This window comes from Lissotriton helveticus, chromosome 7 (assembly GCF_964261635.1).
Source record: "Lissotriton helveticus chromosome 7, aLisHel1.1, whole genome shotgun sequence".
Classification (NCBI taxonomy): domain Eukaryota; kingdom Metazoa; phylum Chordata; class Amphibia; order Caudata; family Salamandridae; genus Lissotriton; species Lissotriton helveticus.
The window spans coordinates 743,431,003-743,454,341 of record NC_136068.1 but is presented as its reverse complement, the minus strand read 5'-3'; the positions used below and the strand labels follow the sequence as shown (position 1 = coordinate 743,454,341).

Sequence of the window (23,339 nt, the reverse complement as noted above, 5' to 3'; positions counted from 1 at the left end):
GGGCGGGTTCGCTAGTGAATCCAGAAAGATCTTCAAGCTGCAAAACTACACCGACAGGTAAGAAACTATTCGTTTTGCAGCGTGAATCTTTCTGTATTCACTATGCTGTGCATAGATTTTGTAGCGGTTTTCGTTACTTTTGTGGCGGTTGGGTGGAAGATGAGCGTTGGTTGTTAAAAATATGTTGAAGCACTTTTTGTCCTACTTGTGCTTCTTTGTTCATCTGTACATCCACGCAATAGTGCTTAGTGAAAGTGTGCACTGAAGCCCATGTTGCCGCCAGGCATATGTCCTGAATTGGTGCGTTGGCCAGAAAGGCGATTGTTGCTCCTTTCTTCCTGGTCGAGTGGGCCTGTGCCCCTCCTGTTAGCTCCTGGCCCGCTTGTTTGTGGCAGAATTGTATTGTCTGTGCGATCCATCGAGCTATGGTGTTTTTAGTCACTGGTTTGCCCATGTAACTGTTTTCGAAGGATACGAAGAACTGTTTTGTTTTCCTGTGTCCCTTCGTCCTTTCAATGTAGTGCATCACAGCCCTTCTTGCGTCTAGGGTGTGGAGCGACCTCTCAGCGCTTGTGGTGGGGTTTTGGAAGAAGCTAGGGATCTGAATACTCTGATTCATGTGGAACCTTGACACCACCTTTGGCATGAAGTGTGGGTCTGTTCTCATCACGACCCTGTCACTGTGTATCTGGATGTAGGGTTCCTGCAGTGTGAGTGCCTGCAGTTCGCTCAACCTTCGAAGCGAGGTGATTGCTACCAGAAAGGCCGTCTTCATTGTTAACATTTGCAGTGATGCTTTGTGGATGGGTTCGAAAGGTGCTTTCATGAGCTCCGTCAGTACCACATTTAGGTTCCAGGCCGGTGGCGGCATTCTCTTTGGCGGCGCTATTCTTTTAGCTCCTTCCAGGAATCTTTTTACGACTTGGGATGTAAAGAAGCTTCTCCCTGTTTCTCCTCTTGTGTATGCCACAATCGCTGCCAGGTGCACTCTCAGCGAGGATGAGCTCAACTTAGCCTTAATTAGGTGCGTGAGGTACCTTAGCACCATGGATTCCTTGGTCAGTTTCCTTTGGAGCTGTTTCTTGCAACACCATTGAGTGAATCTTTCCATTTTTCCCCATAGCACTTGCGTGTGCTGGGCCTTCTTGCCTCTCGCAGCACCCGCAGGGTGCTCTCTGGTAGTTTTAGGTGTGCGAATTCTAAGTCCTCAGGAGCCAGGCTGAGAGGTTGAGGCTCTCTGGCTCTGGGTGTAGAATTTCTCCGTTTTCCATGGAGAGTAGGTCTCTTCTTTTTGAGAACCTGTGGTGTGGCCCCTGCGCCATCTCCATTATCTGAGAATACCAGGTCTGTCTGGCCCATTGTGGTGCCACAAGGATGAGCGTCATGTTGCTCTTCATGCATTTGTTGAGAACCCTGGGGATCAGTGGTATCGGGGGAAAAGCGTAGGCAAATGTTTTTGACCAGCTTATCCATAGGGCATTCCCCTGGGACAGTGCCTCTGGTTGCCTGGATGCAAAGTATTGGCATTTTGCATTCCGGTGTGTTGCAAATAGGTCTATTGTTGGCGTGCCCCATTTCCTGAATAGTCTCTCTGTTTCCTGACTGTTGAGTTCCCACTCGTGGGACGCTGAAGTCTGCCTGCTGAGCCAATCCGCTCCTACATTGTCCTTCCCTGGCAGGTGTATGGCTAGCAGGTCTATTTTTAGTGGTATAGCCCATTTCCAGATCTCCTGTGCCAAGTTTGACAGAGGGAACGATTGAGTTCCCCCCTGTTTGTTTATGTAAAACATCGTTGTGGTGTTGTCTGTTTGTATTAGCACCTTCTGGTTGTACAGGTGTTTCTGAAAAGCCTTGAGGGCTAGCAACACAGTTTTCAGTTCCAGGTAGTTGATGTGCCTGACTGCATCTGTAGGGCTCCACAGACCCCTCACTCTGAGCCTGTTCATGTGTGCGCCCCACCCCTTCCGGGATGCATCTGTGGTGATGGTCACTGTTGGGTCCGGTGGTGTTAGAGGTTTCCCTTCTGTTATTCTCTCCTTGGTCCACCACCTTATCTCTTCCTGCACCCTGTGCGTTACAACCACTAGATCCTCCCAACTTCCTGTAGCTTGTGATGATTGCTGTTGCAGCCACTCTTGGAGTGGTCTCATTTGTAGGGGTACATTGGGGACCAGGTGTATGCATGATGCCATCATCCCCAAGATCTTGCTCACCGTCCTCACTGTCAGAGCTCGCCCCTTCTGGTAGTGACGTTTCTCCCTCAGTAGGCTGAGCATTCTCTTTTCGCTCGGTAAGACTCTGCATTGGACGGTGTCGATCTGGGCTCCCAGGAAGATCTTCACTTGCTCTGGTTCCACCGAGCATTTGCCCCAGTGTATGGAGAAACCCAGGCTTGCTAGCGTTCTTGTCACCTGTTCTGCATGCTCTTTGCATGTCCTGTAAGAGCTTGCCTTTACCAGCCAGTCTTCGAGGTAGGGGTACACGTGTATCCCCTTTCTTCTTAGGTGTGCGGCCACTGCCGCGAGGCATTTGGTGAACACCCTTGGTGCGGACTTTAGGCCGAAAGCCAGGGTCGTGAATTGGTAGTGATCCTTGTTTACTGTGAATCTTAGCATGTGCTTGTGCTGCCTGTTCATGGGGATGTGCAGGTACGCATCTTTGAGGTCTATGGTGGACAAGAAGTCCCCGGCCTTTATCTGTGGGATGACCTCTTGTAGTGACGTCATTTTGAATTTTTGAGTTTTGACGTATTTGTTTAGGAACCGTAGGTCCAGGATGGGTCTTAGACTTTCGTCCACTTTTGGCACCAGGAAGTAGTTTGAGTACACTCCCTTGTTCCGTTCTTTGAAAGGAACTCGTTCGATGGCCGCTTTGAGGAGGAGTTCTTGGGCTTCCTCTTGCAGTAGTTGCAGCTCTCTTCCGGAGTGCTGTCTTTTCTTTGGTTTTCTGTTTGGTGGCCTCTTTTCCAACTCTATGCAGTATCCGAACTGCATAATATTGAGTATCCACTTGTCTGTTGTTATTTTTCTCCACTCCTGGAGAAAAAATCTCAATCTTCCTCCTACCGGCGTTACATGTTCCTTTGTGTCTTGTCCGTGTAGCCCTCTCCTCTTTGTTTTTCCGTGCTCCTCCCCCGGAGGGTTTGGGTGGTAGAGCACCTTCTCCTGTGTGAAGTCACTTAGAGGGGGGTTGTTCACCGCCTCTCCTTCTCTGGCCTCGTCCATTTCCTCTTGACCGAAAGGACTGGCCCCTGCTTTGGTAGTTCCAGCTTTGCCTCTGCTGTCCCTGGTGGCCTTGGTTGTCACTCTGTTGCCCCTGGTGGAAACTCTGGTGAGAATCTCCTCTCTGACTTCCACCTCTGCCGTTCGGCCTCCGTGTAGGAGTGCCCCTTCTTATCCCCCTGAACTGCAGGGCCCCCATGGACCTTGCCGTCTCGTTGTCCTTCTTCAGTTGGGTGAGCTTCTTATCAACTGAGGCTCCGAATAGTGTTTCGCCGTTGAAGGGTGTGTTCGGGATGTTGTTCTGAACCTCAGCCTTGAAGCCTGAGATCCTGAGCCAGGCTTGCCTTCTCTCTGTGATGCCTATAGCCATCAGTCTGCTGGATGTTTCTGCCCCATCCAAGGCTGTCTTCAGGCACGAATTGGCGATGCTCTTCCCCAAGGTGTGATGCCCTCTCACGGTATTGTTCCGGGAGGTGCTTGAGCAACTGTCCCATCTCATCCCAGTGCTGGTATTGATGCCTATTCAGGAGGGCGTTGGAGTTCGCCATCCGCCAGTGCGTTGCGGCGTTCCTCTCAATTTTCCTGCCAGTTAGATCCATCTTCCTGCTTTCTTTGTCAGGTGGAGGTCCAGACGTTGTTGGGACGTTTGCCCTTTTCCTGGCCGTTGCAGCGATTATAGAATCTGCTGTGAGGGATCCCTTGATGTAAGCTGGGTCCTGGGAGGAGAATTTATATTTCTTCTCCGTCCTCGGCGTTACTGATCTGCATGTAGCCGGGTCCTTGAAGGCTTCCTTCCCCTGGTCTGTGATACTCTTGAGCATGGGCAGGAACTGGCTTCTTGTCTGTATGGGGAGCAATGTCCCGAGCAGGAAGTCTGCTTTTGGCTTCTCCTCTTCCAGCTTAACTACATAAGCTGCTGCCGCCTTTCTTACCACCTCATTGTATGCCCCAATGTCATCCGGTGGTGAAGGCCTCGAGGGGTATGTTTCCACCGCCTCCTCTGGATTTTCGGCCTCGATGTCCTGCCATTCCTGGTCTTGGGCCGTCGAGGAACCTGAGCCGTAGCTTGACTGCTGCACCCCGTAATCCCCTTCTGTGTAGTAGAGGTCTTCCTCCTCTTCGTGCTCCGAAGGTTCCGGAGTTTTCGGCGGCTCTTCGACGTCGAACTCCTCGAGCTCCTGTACCTCAGCGACGGTCGATGCCGGCTTCGAGGGGATCTTGTAACTTCTCATCTTTTCATCGAAGTCCTTTCTCTGAAGGATGTTCTCCATTTCGGCCTCGAGCCTTCTTCTCTTTTTCTGCGGCCTGTTCGTCGTCGAGCGTTTCGGCCGCTCTTTTCGGCCGCTCTTTTCAGCGGCGTCGTCGACGTCGAAGCTTTCTTCGGCTCTTTTTCTTTCGAAGTCGTAGGCGAAGGCCCTTTTTTGGGGGCTTGCTTCGATGACCGTAGCTTTTCGCTGGTCTTCGGCCTCCGGGAGTCCTTCTCGGAGGATCCGCTGGGCTCTTTTTCGGAGGATGCAGCTTCGGTCGTCGATTTGTTCGGCGCCGGTGCTCCTTTCGAGGCTCTGTGCTCAGACTTTCGAGAGTCTGCCTCTGGTTTTCGAGGCCCTGTGGGAGTTTTCGGGGTCGTAGACTCTCCTACCTTATCCGGCGTTTTCTTATCGGTCTCAGCGACCGTGAAGTCATCTGGGCCTTCGGCGATGTTGTCCTCGTCGTCGGTGGAGAGGCCAAGTTCATAAAGCGTCGGGTCTTGGCCCTTGCCCTGCATCGTGTGGTGAGCCGTCCTCTGTCTTTCTCGAACTCGGAGTGTTTTCGGCTTGAAGACGGAGCAGGCGTTGCAGTCCCTGCTCTCGTGGTCGATTGGCAGGCAGAGGTTGCAGACTGGGTGCTGGTCCTTCTGTGCGAACTTGTGGTGGCAGTTCTTGCAGAATTTAAAGGGCGTCTTGTACATCCCTGCGCTCAGGGGGCACCCTGTGTGCGCATTCCTCCAAGGACGTCGAAGATTTCGAAGTTCTCTTCTTTCTTCGTCGTCTCTTCTCTAAAGGTCCTCTTCTCTCGATCTTCTCAGGTCTTCACCGTTGAAGATTTGCTGTATTTTCTCCTTTCCTCCTCCAAAACTTCTTGAGCTTCACGCGACGATCCAGACCCAACAGCGGAAAAAAGAATCTGAAGATGGTGCCCAAGGCTGGTAGCTTCCGCCGGAAGCGCGCCGACGTCACCGAAGGTACACCAAATGGTGGGACGTCGACGCCCACCTGGGCTACGAGGAAAAAAAAAAAAGAGAAAAAAAAGACTACGATTCCGGACCCAACCACCAGATTGCGGAATATGCACAGCATAGTGAATCCAGAAAGATTCACGCTGCAAAACTGAACAGTTAATCCGGCACACTTTGGTTCAGTTACCAGAGTCAGACCCATATCTGCTGAAGCAGTCTTCAGTGTTTTTCGTTATGCCTTGCAGATGTCTTGCCATCAAGTAATATGGAGTTTGGTAGATTAAGTCTAGAAGTCTTGAACTTCCCTGGATAGAGTCTGTAAGCAGGAATTGCTTTGCATTAGTGTGTACATCATGCTTGTTATTTTGTCTGTCATAATTAGCATTGCCCTTCCTTTGAGAAGTTCCTGAAATACACTCAGGGCATACTTGACTGCCAACACCTTGATTTGGAGCTTTTTTTCCAAGTCTAGACCACAGAGCCCTCGCAAAGAATGAGCCAAGCTGCACTCTCTATACTTCCAAGAATGCATCCCTGCCATTTTTGATCACTAGATGGAGATGGTGTAAAAAACAAAGTAAAGTTCAGATGATGGCGACTGATGCACCAGTCTAGGATGCCTTCAGTCTGCAAGTTGCCTGCATTATTTATGTTCTTGACACTCCTCGTTTCCTACATCCACTGCAACTGGGGCACTTCTTCAAGGGTCCTCATTCTAATGCTGCACAATGCTAATAGGATGATGCAGGATGTTCTGAGACCCAAATGGCCATGAACATTCTGGCAGTCACTGCAGTAGACTTCCTCAAAGAGAGAAACCTCTCAAAAAGCGCCCTTTTCACCAGTGCTATCCTGGAGCAAAGCTTCATGCACTTCAGTACTCCCACTTTAATATTTGACAGCGATGGTACCTTTACCTACAATTCAGTCGTCCAAGTAAGGGAAGATATGGTTCCCTACTTGTACAGATCGGCCACTATGATTCCAGGCACAAGGTCAAGATGTTACGGTCAGGCTCTACTCCAAAAAGCAAGACCTTGCACTGGCAGTGCCCTATGGTCTCTTGGACCCGGAAGAACCCCTGGTGTCTTTTATGGTAGAAGGGACATTTAAGTAGGCGTCCTCGAGGTCCAACAATGACAGCTGAGTGATAGCGTGGCAACTAGGGTTCAGCTCTGCCAGCGTTCCATCATGGACAACTGCTTTGAGAAGATCCGAAGATCCTGTTCACTAAATGTAGGTCTATGAAGAACCATAGAACTAAATCCTTCTTCTGTGTGATGAAGCACCTGGAGTAGTTCCCCTGATTTCATTATTGCACTGGTACAGGTTCAATAACACAAATGGTGAAGACAGTTTGGAATTTCCTTTCCTGCTGACCAGATGGTCCCCTCCAATTTTTGTGTTACTCAGAGGACAGTGGTTGTGGAGCTGTTATCTATGCCATCTCCTGTCTGTAACGAAAAATCAAAATGTCAACCAGCTGCATGATCAATTAAACAGAGTGCCACATGCAGGACTTGAGGGAAATGCCCACTGCTTAGCCTAGGGGGCACACCGGTTGTCCCTGGAAACATCATATCTGCCACTGGGTAGAACTACACACCTCTACGCTGCAACACTCTACACCACTGTACTCTACGTCACTGCATTCTACGCCACTCTGTTCAACGTTGCACCACTGCACTCCATGTCACTGCCCTCTATCACATGGGGAGATTTATTCACAGGAGGCTAGCACTTGACATTCCAGTGTGGGGTAGGACTGGGACAATTCCTACAATATGCAAGTCTCGCCTGAATGGTGAGGGAAATATGGCTGGGTTTCACCCTCTAACGCCCACCCCTAGTTTCTGGGACTTATGATACTCAGTCGGGTTCTGCCGCACATGGGGTATGCAGATTATACTGAAAACTGCAGGCTGAGAGTCGGAAACTGGAACTACTGGCCCGTATGGATGCTACACCAACATTGATGGACAAGGAGTGGTATCGGGCTTGTGAGAATGTAAAAACAATAGCTAGTAATGCGAGATTTCAGCTTGTGCATTTTAACTTCCTACACCAAACCCAGTACACTCCCTTAAAACTAGCCATCATCTACCCTACCAGAACCTCTGGCTGCCACAGGTGTGGACAGGAACGAGCAGATTTCATGATTATGATGTGGGACTATATACAACTACAGGGATTCTGGCAGGCTGTTGTGTGAAATTAAGCACAGCTTCTGAATTGTCTAATGATACTGTCTGTCTGACACTGGTTACTTGGTATTGAGTAAACACCTAAAAGGTTGAGAATGCAATATCAATTTGCATAATTAGGACTGAAGCTGTCAAATAGCCATTCGATGGCTTGAGACACAGGGACCAGAAACAACAAGCATTGGAAATGCAATAGGTCTCGCATTAGAAAAGTTCGAGCTATTGGTCTTGTACCCCGCAGCTTTTAATTATTGCTAAAATTCGTACCATTAAGGGCTCATTACAAAGTTTTTAACAGACCCCTTGAGACCGAGAGGGATGGACGAGCTGCTCTCCCTGCTGCGCCCCTCACTTCCCTACTTATGACCGGGTGACTGTCACTGGTTTTCCATACCTAGGGCAGGGGAGGGGGCGGATCGGGTAAAAAAAACAAGACGGAGGGAAGGCAGGCCAGCACTGATCTAGTTACTGTGGTCAGACAGACGGGTGATTTTATTAGAGCCACCCCGGTCACAATGGAAGGAGACACGCAAGTAATTGTATCGGATCGAGGACATCGTGGTCACGCCAATTCTGAATGAGTTCAGCAAATTAATGACACAAAAATATTCACCTTCATTAAATTAAAACATCACAGGGAGCATAATTTTACTTAAAAGATGGGATTTGAAAGAGAACAGACACTCCAAGAGCACTTGCGTGTTCAGTTATTTTTTTGTAAAAATCAGCTTTGATGCATGATTGAATAACTATGTAAAAAGACGGAGGGAAGACAGAGAAGGGGAGGGGGGAGGAGAAATGCGACACGGCGGGCAGGGGAGGGGGCGGAGCGGGGGTGCGGGAGGAGGGAGAGCGGATTAAGGAGAGCGGAGGAGGCAGCGAGTAGTTTAGCGAGCCAAGACGGAGGGCATTGCTGTGGGGAGGTGGGAGGAGAAATGTCACAGGGAGCATAATTTTACTTAAAAGATGGGATTTGAAAGAGAACAGACACTCCAAGAGCACATGCGTGTTCAGTTATTTTTTTGTAAAAATCAGCTTTGATGCATGATTGAATAACTATGTAAAAAGACGGAGGGAAGACAGAGAAGGGAAGGGGGGAGGAGAAATGCGACACGGCGGGCAGGGGAGGGGGCGGAGCGGGGGGTGGGAGGAGGGAGAGCGGATTAAGGAGAGCGGGAGGAGGCAGCGAATAGTTTAGCGAGCCAAGACGGAGGGCATTGCTGTGGGGAGGGGGGAGGAGAAATGCGACACGGCAGGCAGGGGAGGGGGCGGAGCGGGGGTGTGGGAGGCGTGCGGCTGAGTGAACAGGCGGCGATTTCAGGCTGCGATGAGGGTGTGAAGCAGCAGGGGCTGCGGGAGGGAGGCTGGGCTGCCTTTGATGTGTAATGCAAGGCAGGCGGCTGGTGGCATGTGCACGCGCTTTTAATGTCAATGCGCTTGCGCATTGAGCTTGAATTTCACGGGCACTGCAAGGAATCGCCATCGACTTGCAAGTTGGTTAAAGTCTGTTTAAGCCCCCATAGTCTCGCAAGCTCAATGCGCATGCGCATTGACAGGCGAGACCTAAAAACTTGGGAAAAAGATATGGCGGAATGGGCCATAGCGGAGGAACAAAGAATGAAAATAGTTTGCACGGACCAGTAGCTGGCTGATGACGTGGAAAACTGGGCAACTTATAACCAGAGAGCTGAAAAGGAAGAGCTGCGGGGGAGGTATTAGAGGCAGAGGACGCCGTCCACGAATTAAAGCCGCAATGTGTGTGTATAACATGAAGGTCCATATAAACATGAAGGTTTATATAACACTTCGTAATCCAAGTCGTATTGTGTATTTGGTTATGTTAAATGAAAAAATCAAATATATTTTTTAAAAAGTATCTCCCAAAAGGTGACTCGTGTAAAGGGTGATTCCCTTGTGGGTCATGCGGCAAAGGCAAAATAAAAGACTATCTGCACTATACTGATTTGCAACGTTTGCTACACATTGAGAGTAATCTGCTACAAGAATAGGAACAACAGGGATGTCACATCATCACTTGCCTATCTATGCATCAAATATTTTGTGGGGATGATGACACAGAAAGTAACCCATAGAACCCTAAAACACAAGACCAATTTCAAGTGTGCTGGCTTTGATAGGAGACTAATGTGTGATCCCTTTGCGGTGGAACATCAATAAGAGATAAAAACAGATTAGAGACAGCATAACGGGCGATGGAATGTTTCAAAAGAAGCAACAAGGTTGAAACAAACAATTAAAAACACATACTTTACTTCTGAATGATGGAGTAACTATCCACAACTGGCGTTATAAACTGATGCTGATAATGTAGGTTTTCCAAGCCTACCTAAACATATATGATGCCTTAAAAAAGTAATACCTTGGTGGGATAAGACCTGATCCTTTTCAAGGACAGTAGGAGCTCAACTTCAGATCTATGGACTTAAGTAACAACAAGCATTGGCAAAACCAATAGATCTCGCCAACGCAAAAGCTATTGGCTTTGCCAATACGTTTTATCCATGTTGTACACCAGCATGGATGCTCTTAAAAAATGGCTAAAAGTTATTGGGGTTAAGGAGTAAAGGAGAGTGGGCTGGAGTAGAGTAGAGTGTCAGAGTAGAGTAGAGTGTCCGAGTAGAGTGTCCGAGTAGAGTAGAGCGTCCGAGTAGTGTCCGAGTAGAGCGTCCGAGTAGAGTCCGAGTAGAGTAGAGCGTCCGAGTAGAGTCCGAGTAGAGTAGAGCGTCCGAGTAGAGTCCGAGTAGAGTAGAGCGTCCGAGTAGAGTAGAGCGTCCGAGTAGAGTCCGAGTAGAGTAGAGCGTCCGAGTAGAGTAGAGCGTCCGAGTAGAGTCCGAGTAGAGTAGAGCGTCCGAGTAGAGTAGAGCGTCCGAGTAGAGTAGAGCGTCCGAGTAGAGTAGAGCGTCCGAGTAGAGTAGAGCGTCCGAGTAGAGTAGAGTAGAGCGTCCGAGTAGAGTAGAGCGTCCGAGTAGAGTAGAGTAGAGCGTCCGAGTAGAGTAGAGTAGAGTAGAGCGTCCGAGTAGAGTAGAGTAGAGTAGAGCGTCCGAGTAGAGTAGAGCGTCCGAGTAGAGTAGAGTAGAGTAGAGCGTCCGAGTAGAGTAGAGTAGAGCGTCCGAGTAGAGTAGAGTAGAGCGTCCGAGTAGAGTAGAGTAGAGCGTCCGAGTAGAGTAGAGTAGAGCGTCCGAGTAGAGTAGAGTAGAGCGTCCGAGTAGAGTAGAGTAGAGTAGAGCGTCCGAGTAGAGTAGAGTAGAGTAGAGCGTCCGAGTAGAGTAGAGTAGAGTAGAGCGTCCGAGTAGAGTCCGAGTAGAGTAGAGCGTCCGAGTAGAGTCCGAGTAGAGTAGAGCGTCCGAGTAGAGTAGAGCGTCCGAGTAGAGCGTCCGAGTAGAGTAGAGCGTCCGAGTAGAGTCCGAGTAGAGTAGAGCGTCCGAGTAGAGTAGAGCGTCCGAGTAGAGTCCGAGTAGAGTAGAGCGTCCGAGTAGAGTAGAGTAGAGTAGAGCGTCCGAGTAGAGTAGAGTAGAGCGTCCGAGTAGAGTAGAGTAGAGCGTCCGAGTAGAGTAGAGTAGAGCGTCCGAGTAGAGTAGAGTATCCGAGTAGAGTAGAGTAGAGTATCCGAGTAGAGTAGAGTAGAGCGTCCGAGTAGAGTAGAGTAGAGTATCCGAGTAGAGTAGAGTGTCCGAGTAGAGTAGAGCGTCCGAGTAGTGTCCGAGTAGAGCATCCGAGTAGAGTCCGAGTAGAGTCCGAGTAGAGCGTCCGAGTAGAGCGTCCGAGTAGAGCGTCCGAGTAGAGCGTCCGAGTAGAGTAGAGCGTCCGAGTAGAGTCCGAGTAGAGCGTCCGAGTAGAGTAGAGCGTCCGAGTAGAGTCCGAGTAGAGTAGAGCGTCCGAGTAGAGTCCGAGTAGAGCGTCCGAGTAGAGTCCGAGTAGAGCGTCCGAGTAGAGTCCGAGTAGAGTAGAGCGTCCGAGTAGAGTCCGAGTAGAGTAGAGCGTCCGAGTAGAGTAGAGCGTCCGAGTAGAGTCCGAGTAGAGTAGAGCGTCCGAGTAGAGTCCGAGTAGAGTAGAGCGTCCGAGTAGAGTCCGAGTAGAGTAGAGCGTCCGAGTAGAGTCCGAGTAGAGTAGAGCGTCCGAGTAGAGTAGAGTAGAGTAGAGCGTCCGAGTAGAGTAGAGTAGAGTAGAGTGTCCGAGTAGAGTAGAGTAGAGTAGAGCGTCCGAGTAGAGTAGAGTAGAGCGTCCGAGTAGAGTAGAGTAGAGCGTCCGAGTAGAGTAGAGTAGAGCGTCCGAGTAGAGTAGAGTAGAGCGTCCGAGTAGAGTAGAGTGTCCGAGTAGAGTAGAGCGTCCGAGTAGTGTCCGAGTAGAGTCCGAGTAGAGCATCAGAGTAGAGCGTCCGAGTAGAGTCCGAGTAGAGTAGAGCGTCCGAGTAGAGTCCGAGTAGAGCGTCCGAGTAGAGTAGAGCGTCCGAGTAGAGTCCGAGTAGAGTAGAGCGTCCGAGTAGAGTCCGAGTAGAGTAGAGCGTCCGAGTAGAGTAGAGTAGAGTAGAGCGTCCGAGTAGAGTAGAGTAGAGTAGAGCGTCCGAGTAGAGTAGAGCGTCCGAGTAGAGTAGAGTAGAGCGTCCGAGTAGAGTAGAGCGTCCGAGTAGAGTAGAGTAGAGTAGAGCATCCGAGTAGAGTAGAGTAGAGTGTCCGAGTAGAGTAGAGTAGAGTGTCCGAGTAGAGTAGAGTAGAGTGTCCGAGTAGAGTAGAGTGTCCGAGTAGAGTAGAGTAGAGTGTCCGAGTAGAGTAGAGTAGAGTGTCCGAGTAGAGTAGAGCGTCCGAGTAGAGCGTCCGAGTAGAGTAGAGTAGAGCGTCCGAGTAGAGTAGAGTGTCCGAGTAGAGTAGAGCGTCCGAGTAGTGTCCGAGTAGAGCATCAGAGTAGAGTCCGAGTAGAGCGTCCGAGTAGAGTCCGAGTAGAGCGTCCGAGTAGAGTCCGAGTAGAGTAGAGCGTCAGAGTAGAGTCCGAGTAGAGTAGAGCGTCAGAGTAGAGTCCAAGTAGAGTAGAGCGTCCGAGTAGAGTCCGAGTAGAGTAGAGTAGAGTGTCCGAGTAGAGTAGAGTAGAGTGTCCGAGTAGAGTAGAGTAGAGCGTCCGAGTAGAGTAGAGTAGAGTGTCCGAGTAGAGTAGAGTAGAGTAGAGTGTCCGAGTAGAGTAGAGTAGAGTAGAGTGTCCGAGTAGAGTAGAGTAGAGTGTCCGAGTAGAGTAGAGTAGAGTGTCCGAGTAGAGTAGAGTAGAGTAGAGCGTCCGAGTAGAGTAGAGTAGAGTAGAGTAGAGCGTCCGAGTAGAGTAGAGCGTCCGAGTAGAGTAGAGTAGAGCGTCCGAGTAGAGTAGAGTAGAGCGTCCGAGTAGAGTAGAGCATCCGAGTAGAGTAGAGCATCCGAGTAGAGTAGAGTAGAGCATCCGAGTAGAGTAGAGTAGAGCGTCCGAGTAGAGTAGAGTAGAGCGTCCGAGTAGAGTAGAGTAGAGCGTCCGAGTAGAGTAGAGTAGAGCGTCCGAGTAGAGTAGAGTAGAGCGTCCGAGTAGAGTAGAGTAGAGTAGAGCGTCCGAGTAGAGTAGAGTAGAGTAGAGCGTCCGAGTAGAGTAGAGTAGAGCGTCCGAGTAGAGTAGAGTAGAGCGTCCGAGTAGAGTAGAGTAGAGCGTCCGAGTAGAGTAGAGTAGAGCGTCCGAGTAGAGTAGAGTAGAGCGTCCGAGTAGAGTAGAGTAGAGCGTCCGAGTAGAGTAGAGTAGAGCGTCCGAGTAGAGTAGAGTAGAGCGTCCGAGTAGAGTAGAGTAGAGCGTCCGAGTAGAGTAGAGTAGAGCGTCCGAGTAGAGTAGAGTAGAGCGTCCGAGTAGAGTAGAGTAGAGCGTCCGAGTAGAGTAGAGTAGAGTGTCCGAGTAGAGTAGAGTAGAGTGTCCGAGTAGAGTAGAGTAGAGCGTCCGAGTAGAGTAGAGTAGAGCGTCCGAGTAGAGTAGAGTAGTGTCCGAGTAGAGTAGAGTAGAGCGTCCGAGTAGAGTAGAGTAGAGCGTCCGAGTAGAGTAGAGCGTCCGAGTAGAGTAGAGTATCCGAGTAGAGTGTCCGAGTAGAGTAGAGTAGAGTGTCCGAGTAGAGTAGAGTAGAGTGTCCGAGTAGAGTAGAGTAGAGTAGAGCGTCCGAGTAGAGTGTCCGAGTAGAGTAGAGCGTCCGAGTAGAGTAGAGCGTCCGAGTAGAGTAGAGCGTCCGAGTAGAGTAGAGCGTCCGAGTAGAGTAGAGTAGAGCTTCCGAGTAGAGTAGAGTAGAGCGTCCGAGTAGAGTAGAGTAGAGCGTCCGAGTAGAGTAGAGTAGAGTAGAGCGTCCGAGTAGAGTAGAGTAGAGTAGAGCGTCCGAGTAGAGTAGAGTAGAGCGTCCGAGTAGAGTAGAGTAGAGCGTCCGAGTAGAGTAGAGTAGAGCGTCCGAGTAGAGTAGAGTAGAGCGTCCGAGTAGAGTAGAGTAGAGCGTCCGAGTAGAGTAGAGCGTCCGAGTAGAGTAGAGTAGAGCGTCCGAGTAGAGTAGAGTAGAGTGTTCGAGTAGAGTAGAGTAGAGTAGAGTGTCCGAGTAGAGTGTCCGAGTAGAGTGTCCGAGTAGAGTAGAGTAGTGTCCGAGTAGAGTGTCCGAGTAGAGTAGAGTAGAGTGTCCGAGTAGAGTGTCCGAGTAGAGTAGAGCGTCCGAGTAGAGTAGAGTAGAGCGTCCGAGTAGAGTAGAGTAGAGTGTTCGAGTAGAGTAGAGTAGAGTAGAGTGTCCGAGTAGAGTGTCCGAGTAGAGTGTCCGAGTAGAGTAGAGTAGTGTCCGAGTAGAGTGTCCGAGTAGAGTAGAGTAGAGTGTCCGAGTAGAGTGTCCGAGTAGAGTAGAGTGTCCGAGTAGAGTAGAGTGTCCGAGTAGAGTAGAGTAGTGTCCGAGTAGAGTAGAGTAGAGCGTCCGAGTAGAGTAGAGTAGAGTGTCCGAGTAGAGTAGAGTAGAGTGTCCGAGTAGAGTAGAGTAGAGTAGAGTGTCCGAGTAGAGTAGAGTAGAGTAGAGTGTCCGAGTAGAGTAGAGTAGAGTGTCCGAGTAGAGTAGAGTAGAGTGTCCGAGTAGAGTAGAGTAGAGTGTCCGAGTAGAGTAGAGTAGAGTAGAGTAGAGCGTCCGAGTAGAGTAGAGTAGAGCGTCAGAGTAGAGTAGAGCGTCCGAGTAGAGTAGAGTAGAGCGTCCGAGTAGAGTAGAGTAGAGCGTCCGAGTAGAGTAGAGCATCCGAGTAGAGTAGAGCATCCGAGTAGAGTAGAGCATCCGAGTAGAGTAGAGCATCCGAGTAGAGTAGAGCGTCCGAGTAGAGTAGAGCGTCCGAGTAGAGTAGAGCGTCCGAGTAGAGTAGAGCGTCCGAGTAGAGTAGAGCGTCCGAGTAGAGTAGAGTAGAGCGTCCGAGTAGAGTAGAGTAGAGCGTCCGAGTAGAGTAGAGTAGAGCGTCCGAGTAGAGTAGAGTAGAGCGTCCGAGTAGAGTAGAGTAGAGCGTCCGAGTAGAGTAGAGTAGAGTAGAGCGTCCGAGTAGAGTAGAGTAGAGTAGAGCATCCGAGTAGAGTAGAGTAGAGTAGAGCGTCCGAGTAGAGTAGAGTAGAGCGTCCGAGTAGAGTAGAGTAGAGCGTCCGAGTAGAGTAGAGTAGAGCGTCCGAGTAGAGTAGAGCGTCCGAGTAGAGTAGAGTAGAGCGTCCGAGTAGAGTAGAGTAGAGCGTCCGAGTAGAGTAGAGTAGAGCGTCCGAGTAGAGTAGAGTAGAGCGTCCGAGTAGAGTAGAGTAGAGCGTCCGAGTAGAGTAGAGTAGAGCGTCCGAGTAGAGTAGAGTAGAGCGTCCGAGTAGAGTAGAGTAGAGTGTCCGAGTAGAGTAGAGTGTCCGAGTAGAGTAGAGTGTCCGAGTAGAGTAGAGTGTCCGAGTAGAGTGTCCGAGTAGAGTAGAGTAGAGTGTCTGAGTAGAGCATCCGAGTAGAGTAGAGTAGAGCGTCCGAGTAGAGTAGAGTAGAGCGTCCGAGTAGAGTAGAGTAGAGCGTCCGAGTAGAGTAGAGTAGAGCGTCCGAGTAGAGTAGAGTAGAGCGTCCGAGTAGAGTAGAGTAGAGTGTTCGAGTAGAGTAGAGTAGAGTAGAGTGTCCGAGTAGAGTGTCCGAGTAGAGTGTCCGAGTAGAGTAGAGTAGTGTCCGAGTAGAGTGTCCGAGTAGAGTAGAGTAGAGTGTCCGAGTAGAGTGTCCGAGTAGAGTAGAGTGTCCGAGTAGAGTAGAGTAGAGTGTCCGAGTAGAGTAGAGTGTCCGAGTAGAGTAGAGTAGAGTGTCCGAGTAGAGCGTCCGAGTAGAGTAGAGTAGAGCGTCCGAGTAGAGTAGAGTGTCCGAGTAGAGTAGAGTGTCCGAGTAGAGTAGAGTAGAGTGTCCGAGTAGAGCGTCAGAGTAGAGTAGAGTAGAGCGTCCGAGTAGAGTAGAGCGTCCGAGTAGAGTAGAGTAGAGCGTCCGAGTAGAGTAGAGTGTCCGAGTAGAGTAGAGTGTCCGAGTAGAGTAGAGTGTCCGAGTAGAGCGTCCGAGTAGAGTAGAGTAGAGTATCCGAGTAGAGTAGAGTAGAGTGTCCGAGTAGAGTAGAGCGTCCGAGTAGTGTCCGAGTAGAGCATCCGAGTAGAGTCCGAGTAGAGCATCAGAGTAGAGCGTCCGAGTAAAGTCCGAGTAGAGTAGAGCGTCAGAGTAGAGTCCGAGTAGAGCGTCCGAGTAGAGTAGAGCGTCCGAGTAGAGTCCGAGTAGAGTAGAGCGTCCGAGTAGAGTAGAGCGTCCGAGTAGAGTAGAGTAGAGCGTCCGAGTAGAGTAGAGTAGAGCGTCCGAGTAGAGTAGAGTAGAGCGTCCGAGTAGAGTAGAGTAGAGCGTCCGAGTAGAGTAGAGTAGAGCGTCCGAGTAGAGTAGAGTAGAGTAGAGCGTCCGAGTAGAGTAGAGTAGAGTAGAGTGTCCGAGTAGAGTAGAGTAGAGCGTCCGAGTAGAGTAGAGCGTCCGAGTAGAGTAGAGTAGAGCGTCCGAGTAGAGTAGAGTAGAGTAGAGCGTCCGAGTAGAGTAGAGTAGAGCGTCCGAGTAGAGTAGAGCGTCCGAGTAGTGTCCGAGTAGAGTAGAGCGTCCGAGTAGAGTAGAGTAGAGCGTCCGAGTAGAGTAGAGTAGAGCGTCCGAGTAGAGTAGAGTAGAGCGTCCGAGTAGAGCGTCAGAGTAGAGTAGAGTAGAGTAGAGTGTTCGAGTAGAGTAGAGTATCCGAGTAGAGTGTCCGAGTAGAGTGTCCGAGTAGAGTGTCCGAGTAGAGTGTCCGAGTAGAGTGTCCGAGTAGAGTGTCCGAGTAGAGTGTCCGAGTAGAGTGTCCGAGTAGAGTGTCCGAGTAGAGTGTCCGAGTAGAGTGTCCGAGTAGAGTGTCCGAGTAGAGTGTCCGAGTAGAGTGTCCGAGTAGAGTGTCCGAGTAGAGTGTCCGAGTAGAGTGTCCGAGTAGAGTAGCCGAGTAGAGTGTCCGAGTAGAGTAGTGTCCGAGTAGAGTAGTGTCCGAGTAGAGTGTCCGAGTAGAGTGTCCGAGTAGAGTAGAGCGTCCGAGTAGAGCGTCCGAGTAGAGCGTCCGAGTAGAGCGTCCGAGTAGAGCGTCCGAGTAGAGTAGAGCGTCCGAGTAGAGTAGAGTGTCCGAGTAGAGTAGAGTAGAGCGTCCGAGTAGAGTAGAGTAGAGCGTCCGAGTAGAGTAGAGTAGAGCGTCCGAGTAGAGTAGAGTAGAGTAGAGCGTCCGAGTAGAGCGTCCGAGTAGAGTAGAGCGTCCGAGTAGAGTAGAGTAGAGTAGAGCGTCCGAGTAGAGTAGAGTAGAGTAGAGCGTCCGAGTAGAGTAGAGTAGAGCGTCCGAGTAGAGTAGAGTAGAGTAGAGCGTCCGAGTAGAGTAGAGTAGAGTAGAGCGTCCGAGTAGAGTAGAGTAGAGTAGAGCGTCCGAGTAGAGTAGAGTAGAGTAGAGCGTCCGAGTAGAGTAGAGTAGAGTAGAGCGTCCGAGTAGAGTAGAGTAGAGTAGAGCGTCCGAGTAGAGTAGAGTAGAGTGTCCGAGTAGAGTAGAGCGTCCGAGTAGTGTCCGAGTAGAGTAGAGCGTCCGAGTAGTGTCCGAGTAGAGTAGAGCGTCCGAGTAGAGTAGAGCGTCCGAGTAGAGTAGAGCGTCCGAGTAGAGTAGAGTGTCCGAGTAGAGTAGAGTGTCCGAGTAGAGTGTCCGAGTAGAGTGTCCGAGTAGAGTGTCCGAGTAGAGTGTCCGAGTAGAGTGTCCGAGTAGAGTGTCCGAGTAGAGTGTCCGAGTAGAGTGTCCGAGTAGAGTGTCCGAGTAGAGTGTCCGAGTAGAGTGTCCGAGTAGAGTGTCCGAGTAGAGTGTCCGAGTAGAGTGTCCGAGTAGAGTGTCCGAGTAGAGTGTCCGAGTAGAGTGTCCGAGTAGAGTGTCCGAGTAGAGTGTCCGAGTAGAGTGTCCGAGTAGAGTGTCCGAGTAGAGTGTCCGAGTAGAGTGTCCGAGTAGAGTGTCCGAGTAGAGTGTCCGAGTAGAGTGTCCGAGTAGAGTGTCCGAGTAGAGTGTCCGAGTAGAGTGTCCGAGTAGAGTGTCCGAGTAGAGTGTCCGAGTAGAGTGTCCGAGTAGAGTGTCCGAGTAGAGTGTCCGAGTAGAGTGTCCGAGTAGAGTGTCCGAGTAGAGTGTCCGAGTAGAGTGTCCGAGTAGAGTGTCCGAGTAGAGTGTCCGAGTAGAGTGTCCGAGTAGAGTGTCCGAGTAGAGTGTCCGAGTAGAGTGTCCGAGTAGAGTGTCCGAGTAGAGTGTCCGAGTAGAGTGTCCGAGTAGAGTGTCCGAGTAGAGTGTCCGAGTAGAGTGTCCGAGTAGAGTGTCCGAGTAGAGTGTCCGAGTAGAGTGTCCGAGTAGAGTGTCCGAGTAGAGAGTCCGAGTAGAGAGTCCGAGTAGAGAGTCCGAGTAGAGAGTCCGAGTAGAGTGTCCGAGTAGAGTGTCCGAGTAGAGTGTCCGAGTAGAGTGTCCGAGTAGAGTAGAGTGTCCGAGTAGAGTAGAGTGTCCGAGTAGAGTAGAGTGTCCGAGTAGAGTAGAGTGTCCGAGTAGAGTGTCCGAGTAGAGTAGAGTAGAGTGTCCGCGTAGATTGTCCGAGTAGAGTAGAGTGTCCGAGTAGATTGTCCGAGTAGAGTAGAGTGTCCGAGTAGAGTGTCCGAGTAGAGTAGAGTGTCCGAGTAGAGCGTCCGAGTAGAGTAGAGTGTCCGAGTAGAGCGTCCGAGTAGAGTAGAGTAGAGCGTCCGAGTAGAGTAGAGTAGAGCGTCCGAGTAGAGTAGAGTAGAGCGTCCGAGTAGAGTAGAGTAGAGTGTCCGAGTAGAGTAGAGTAGAGTAGAGTGTCCGAGTAGAGTAGAGTAGAGTAGAGCGTCCGAGTAGAGTAGAGTAGAGCGTCCGAGTAGAGTAGAGTAGAGCGTCCGAGTAGAGTAGAGTAGAGCGTCCGAGTAGAGTAGAGTAGAGCGTCCGAGTAGAGTAGAGTAGAGCGTCCGAGTAGAGTAGAGTAGAGCGTTAGAGTAGAGTAGAGCGTTAGAGTAGAGTAGAGCGTCCGAGTAGAGTAGAGTAGAGCGTCCGAGTAGAGTAGAGTAGAGCGTCCGAGTAGAGTAGAGTAGAGCGTCCGAGTAGAGTAGAGTAGAGCGTCCGAGTAGAGTAGAGTAGAGCGTCCGAGTAGAGTAGAGTAGAGCGTCCGAGTAGAGTAGAGTAGAGCGTCCGAGTAGAGTAGAGTAGAGCGTCCGAGTAGAGTAGAGTAGAGCGTCCGAGTAGAGTAGAGTGTCCGAGTAGAGCGTCCGAGTAGAGTAGAGTAGAGTGTCCGAGTAGAGCGTCCGCGTAGAGTAGAGTAGAGCGTCCGAGTAGAGTAGAGTAGAGTGTCCGAGTAGAGCGTCCGAGTAGAGTAGAGTAGAGTGTCCGAGTAGAGCGTCCGAGTAGAGTAGAGTAGAGTGTCCGAGTAGAGCGTCCGAGTAGAGTAGAGCGTCCGAGTAGAGTAGAGCGTCCGAGTAGAGCGTCCGAGTAGAGCGTCCGAGTAGAGCGTCCGAGTAGAGCGTCCGAGTAGAGCGTCCGAGTAGAGCGTCCGAGTAGAGTAGAGCGTCCGAGTAGAGTAGAGTGTCCGAGTAGAGTAGAGTAGAGCGTCCGAGTAGAGTAGAGTAGAGCGTCCGAGTAGAGTAGAGTAGAGCGTCCGAGTAGAGTAGAGTAGAGTAGAGCGTCCGAGTAGAGTAGAGTAGAGCGTCCGAGTAGAGTAGAGCGTCCGAGTAGTGTCCGAGTAGAGTAGAGCGTCCGAGTAGTGTCCGAGTAGAGTAGAGCGTCCGAGTAGAGTAGAGCGTCCGAGTAGAGTAGAGTAGAGCGTCCGAGTAGAGTAGAGTGTCCGAGTAGAGTAGAGTAGAGCGTCCGAGTAGAGTAGAGTAGAGCGTCCGAGTAGAGTAGAGTAGAGCGTCCGAGTAGAGTAGAGTAGAGTGTCCGAGTAGAGTGTTCGAGTAGAGTAGAGTAGAGTAGAGTGTCCGAGTAGAGTGTCCGAGTAGAGTAGAGTAGAGTGTCCGAGTAGAGTGTCCGAGTAGAGTGTCCGAGTAGAGTAGAGTGTCCGAGTAGAGTGTCCGAGTAGAGTGTCCGAGTAGAGTGTCCGAGTAGAGTAGAGTGTCCGAGTAGAGTGTTCGAGTAGAGTAGAGTAGAGTAGAGTGTCCGAGTAGAGTGTCCGAGTAGAGTAGAGTAGAGTGTCCGAGTAGAGTGTCCGAGTAGAGTAGAGTGTCCGAGTAGAGTAGAGTGTCCGAGTAGAGTGTCCGAGTAGAGTGTCCGAGTAGAGTGTCCGAGTAGAGTAGAGTAGAGTGTCCGAGTAGAGTGTCCGAGTAGAGTAGTGTCCGAGTAGAGTAGAGTAGAGCGTCCGAGTAGAGTAGAGTAGAGCGTCCGAGTAGAGTAGAGCGTCCGAGTAGTGTCCGAGTAGAGTAGAGCGTCCGAGTAGAGTAGAGTAGAGCGTCCGAGTAGAGTAGAGTAGAGCGTCCGAGTAGAGTAGAGTAGAGTAGAGCGTCCGAGTAGAGTAGAGTAGAGCGTCCGAGTAGAGTAGAGTAGAGTAGAGCGTCCGAGTAGAGTAGAGTAGAGCGTCCGAGTAGAGTAGAGTAGAGTAGAGCGTCCGAGTAGAGTAGAGTAGAGCGTCCGAGTAGAGTAGAGTAGAGCGTCCGAGTAGAGTAGAGTAGAGTAGAGTAGAGCGTCCGAGTAGAGTAGAGTAGAGCGTCCGAGTAGAGTAGAGTAGAGTAGAGCGTCCGAGTAGAGTAGAGTAGAGCGTCAGAGTAGAGCGTCCGAGTAGAGTAGAGTAGAGCGTCCGAGTAGAGTAGAGTAGAGCGTCCGAGTAGAGTAGAGTAGAGCGTCCGAGTAGAGTAGAGCGTCCGAGTAGTGTCCGAGTAGAGTAGAGCGTCCGAGTAGTGTCCGAGTAGAGTAGAGCGTCCGAGTAGAGTAGAGCGTCCGAGTAGAGTAGAGTAGAGCGTCCGAGTAGAGTAGAGTAGAGCGTCCGAGTAGAGTAGAGTAGAGCGTCCGAGTAGAGTAGAGTAGAGCGTCCGAGTAGAGTAGAGTAGAGCGTCCGAGTAGAGTAGAGTAGAGCGTCCGAGTAGAGTAGAGTAGAGTGTCCGAGTAGAGTGTTCGAGTAGAGTAGAGTAGAGTGTCCGAGTAGAGTGTCCGAGTAGAGTGTCCGAGTAGAGTAGAGTAGAGTGTCCGAGTAGAGTGTCCGAGTAGAGTGTCCGAGTAGAGTAGAGTGTCCGAGTAGAGTGTCCGAGTAGAGTGTCCGAGTAGAGTAGAGTAGAGTGTCCGAGTAGAGTGTCCGAGTAGAGTAGAGTGTCCGAGTAGAGTGTTCGAGTAGAGTAGAGTAGAGTAGAGTGTCCGAGTAGAGTGTCCGAGTAGAGTAGAGTAGAGTGTCCGAGTAGAGTGTCCGAGTAGAGTGTCCGAGTAGAGTAGAGTGTCCGAGTAGAGTGTCCGAGTAGAGTGTCCGAGTAGAGTAGAGTAGAGTGTCCGAGTAGAGTGTCCGAGTAGAGTGTCCGAGTAGAGTGTCCGAGTAGAGTAGAGTAGAGCGTCCGAGTAGAGTAGAGTAGAGCGTCCGAGTAGAGTAGAGTAGAGCGTCCGAGTAGAGTAGAGCGTCCGAGTAGAGTAGAGTAGAGCGTCCGAGTAGAGTAGAGTAGAGCGTCCGAGTAGAGTAGAGTAGAGTAGAGCGTCCGAGTAGAGTAGAGTAGAGTAGAGCGTCCGAGTAGAGTAGAGTAGAGTAGAGCGTCCGAGTAGAGTAGAGTAGAGTAGAGCGTCCGAGTAGAGTAGAGTAGAGTAGAGCGTCCGAGTAGAGTAGAGTAGAGCGTCCGAGTAGAGTAGAGTAGAGTAGAGTAGAGCGTCCGAGTAGAGTAGAGTAGAGCGTCCGAGTAGAGTAGAGTAGAGTAGAGCGTCCGAGTAGAGTAGAGTAGAGCGTCCGAGTAGAGCGTCCGAGTAGAGTAGAGTAGAGTGTCCGAGTAGAGCGTCCGAGTAGAGTAGAGTAGAGTGTCCGAGTAGAGTAGAGTAGAGTAGAGCGTCCGAGTAGAGTAGAGTAGAGTAGAGCGTCCGAGTAGAGTAGAGTAGAGCGTCCGAGTAGAGTAGAGTAGAGTAGAGTGTCCGAGTAGAGCGTCCGAGTAGAGTAGAGTAGAGTAGAGTGTCCGAGTAGAGCGTCCGAGTAGAGTAGAGTAGAGTGTCCGAGTAGAGCGTCCGAGTAGAGTAGAGTAGAGTGTCCGAGTAGAGCGTCCGAGTAGAGTAGAGTAGAGTGTCAGAGTAGAGCGTCCGAGTAGAGTAGAGTAGAGTGTCCGAGTAGAGCGTCCGAGTAGAGTAGAGTAGAGCGTCCGAGTAGAGTAGAGTAGAGCGTCCGAGTAGAGTAGAGTAGAGCGTCCGAGTAGAGTAGAGTAGAGTGTCCGAGTAGAGCGTCCGAGTAGAGTAGAGTAGAGTGTCCGAGTAGAGCGTCCGAGTAGAGTAGAGTAGAGTGTCCGAGTAGAGCGTCCGAGTAGAGTAGAGTAGAGTAGAGTAGAGCGTCCGAGTAGAGTAGAGTAGAGCGTCCGAGTAGAGTAGAGTAGAGCGTCCGAGTAGAGCGTCCGAGTAGAGTAGAGTAGAGTGTCCGAGTAGAGCGTCCGAGTAGAGTAGAGTAGAGTGTCCGAGTAGAGCGTCCGAGTAGAGTAGAGTAGAGTAGAGTAGAGCGTCCGAGTAGAGTAGAGTAGAGCGTCCGAGTAGAGTAGAGTAGAGCGTCCGAGTAGAGTAGAGTAGAGTGTCCGAGTAGAGCGTCCGAGTAGAGTAGAGTAGAGTGTCCGAGTAGAGCGTCCGAGTAGAGTAGAGTGTCCGAGTAGAGCGTCCGAGTAGAGTAGAGTAGAGTGTCCGAGTAGAGCGTCCGAGTAGAGTAGAGTAGAGTAGAGCGTCCGAGTAGAGTAGAGTAGAGCGTCCGAGTAGAGTAGAGCAGAGCGTCCGAGTAGAGTAGAGTAGAGCGTCCGAGTAGAGTAGAGTAGAGTAGAGCGTCCGAGTAGAGTAGAGTAGAGTAGAGTGTCCGAGTAGAGTAGAGTAGAGTAGAGCGTCCGAGTAGAGTAGAGTAGAGCGTCCGAGTAGAGTAGAGTAGAGTAGAGCGTCCGAGTAGAGTAGAGTAGAGCGTCCGAGTAGAGTAGAGTAGAGTAGAGCGTCCGAGTAGAGT

General features: G+C 50.7%; 1 protein-coding gene across 2 annotated transcripts in view; it reads right to left on the bottom strand.

The window, feature by feature from the left end:
- Positions 1-23,339, bottom strand: part of ZCCHC10 (zinc finger CCHC-type containing 10) — a 173,788-nt gene that overhangs the window by 51,931 nt on the left and 98,518 nt on the right. The window lies entirely within an intron of this gene.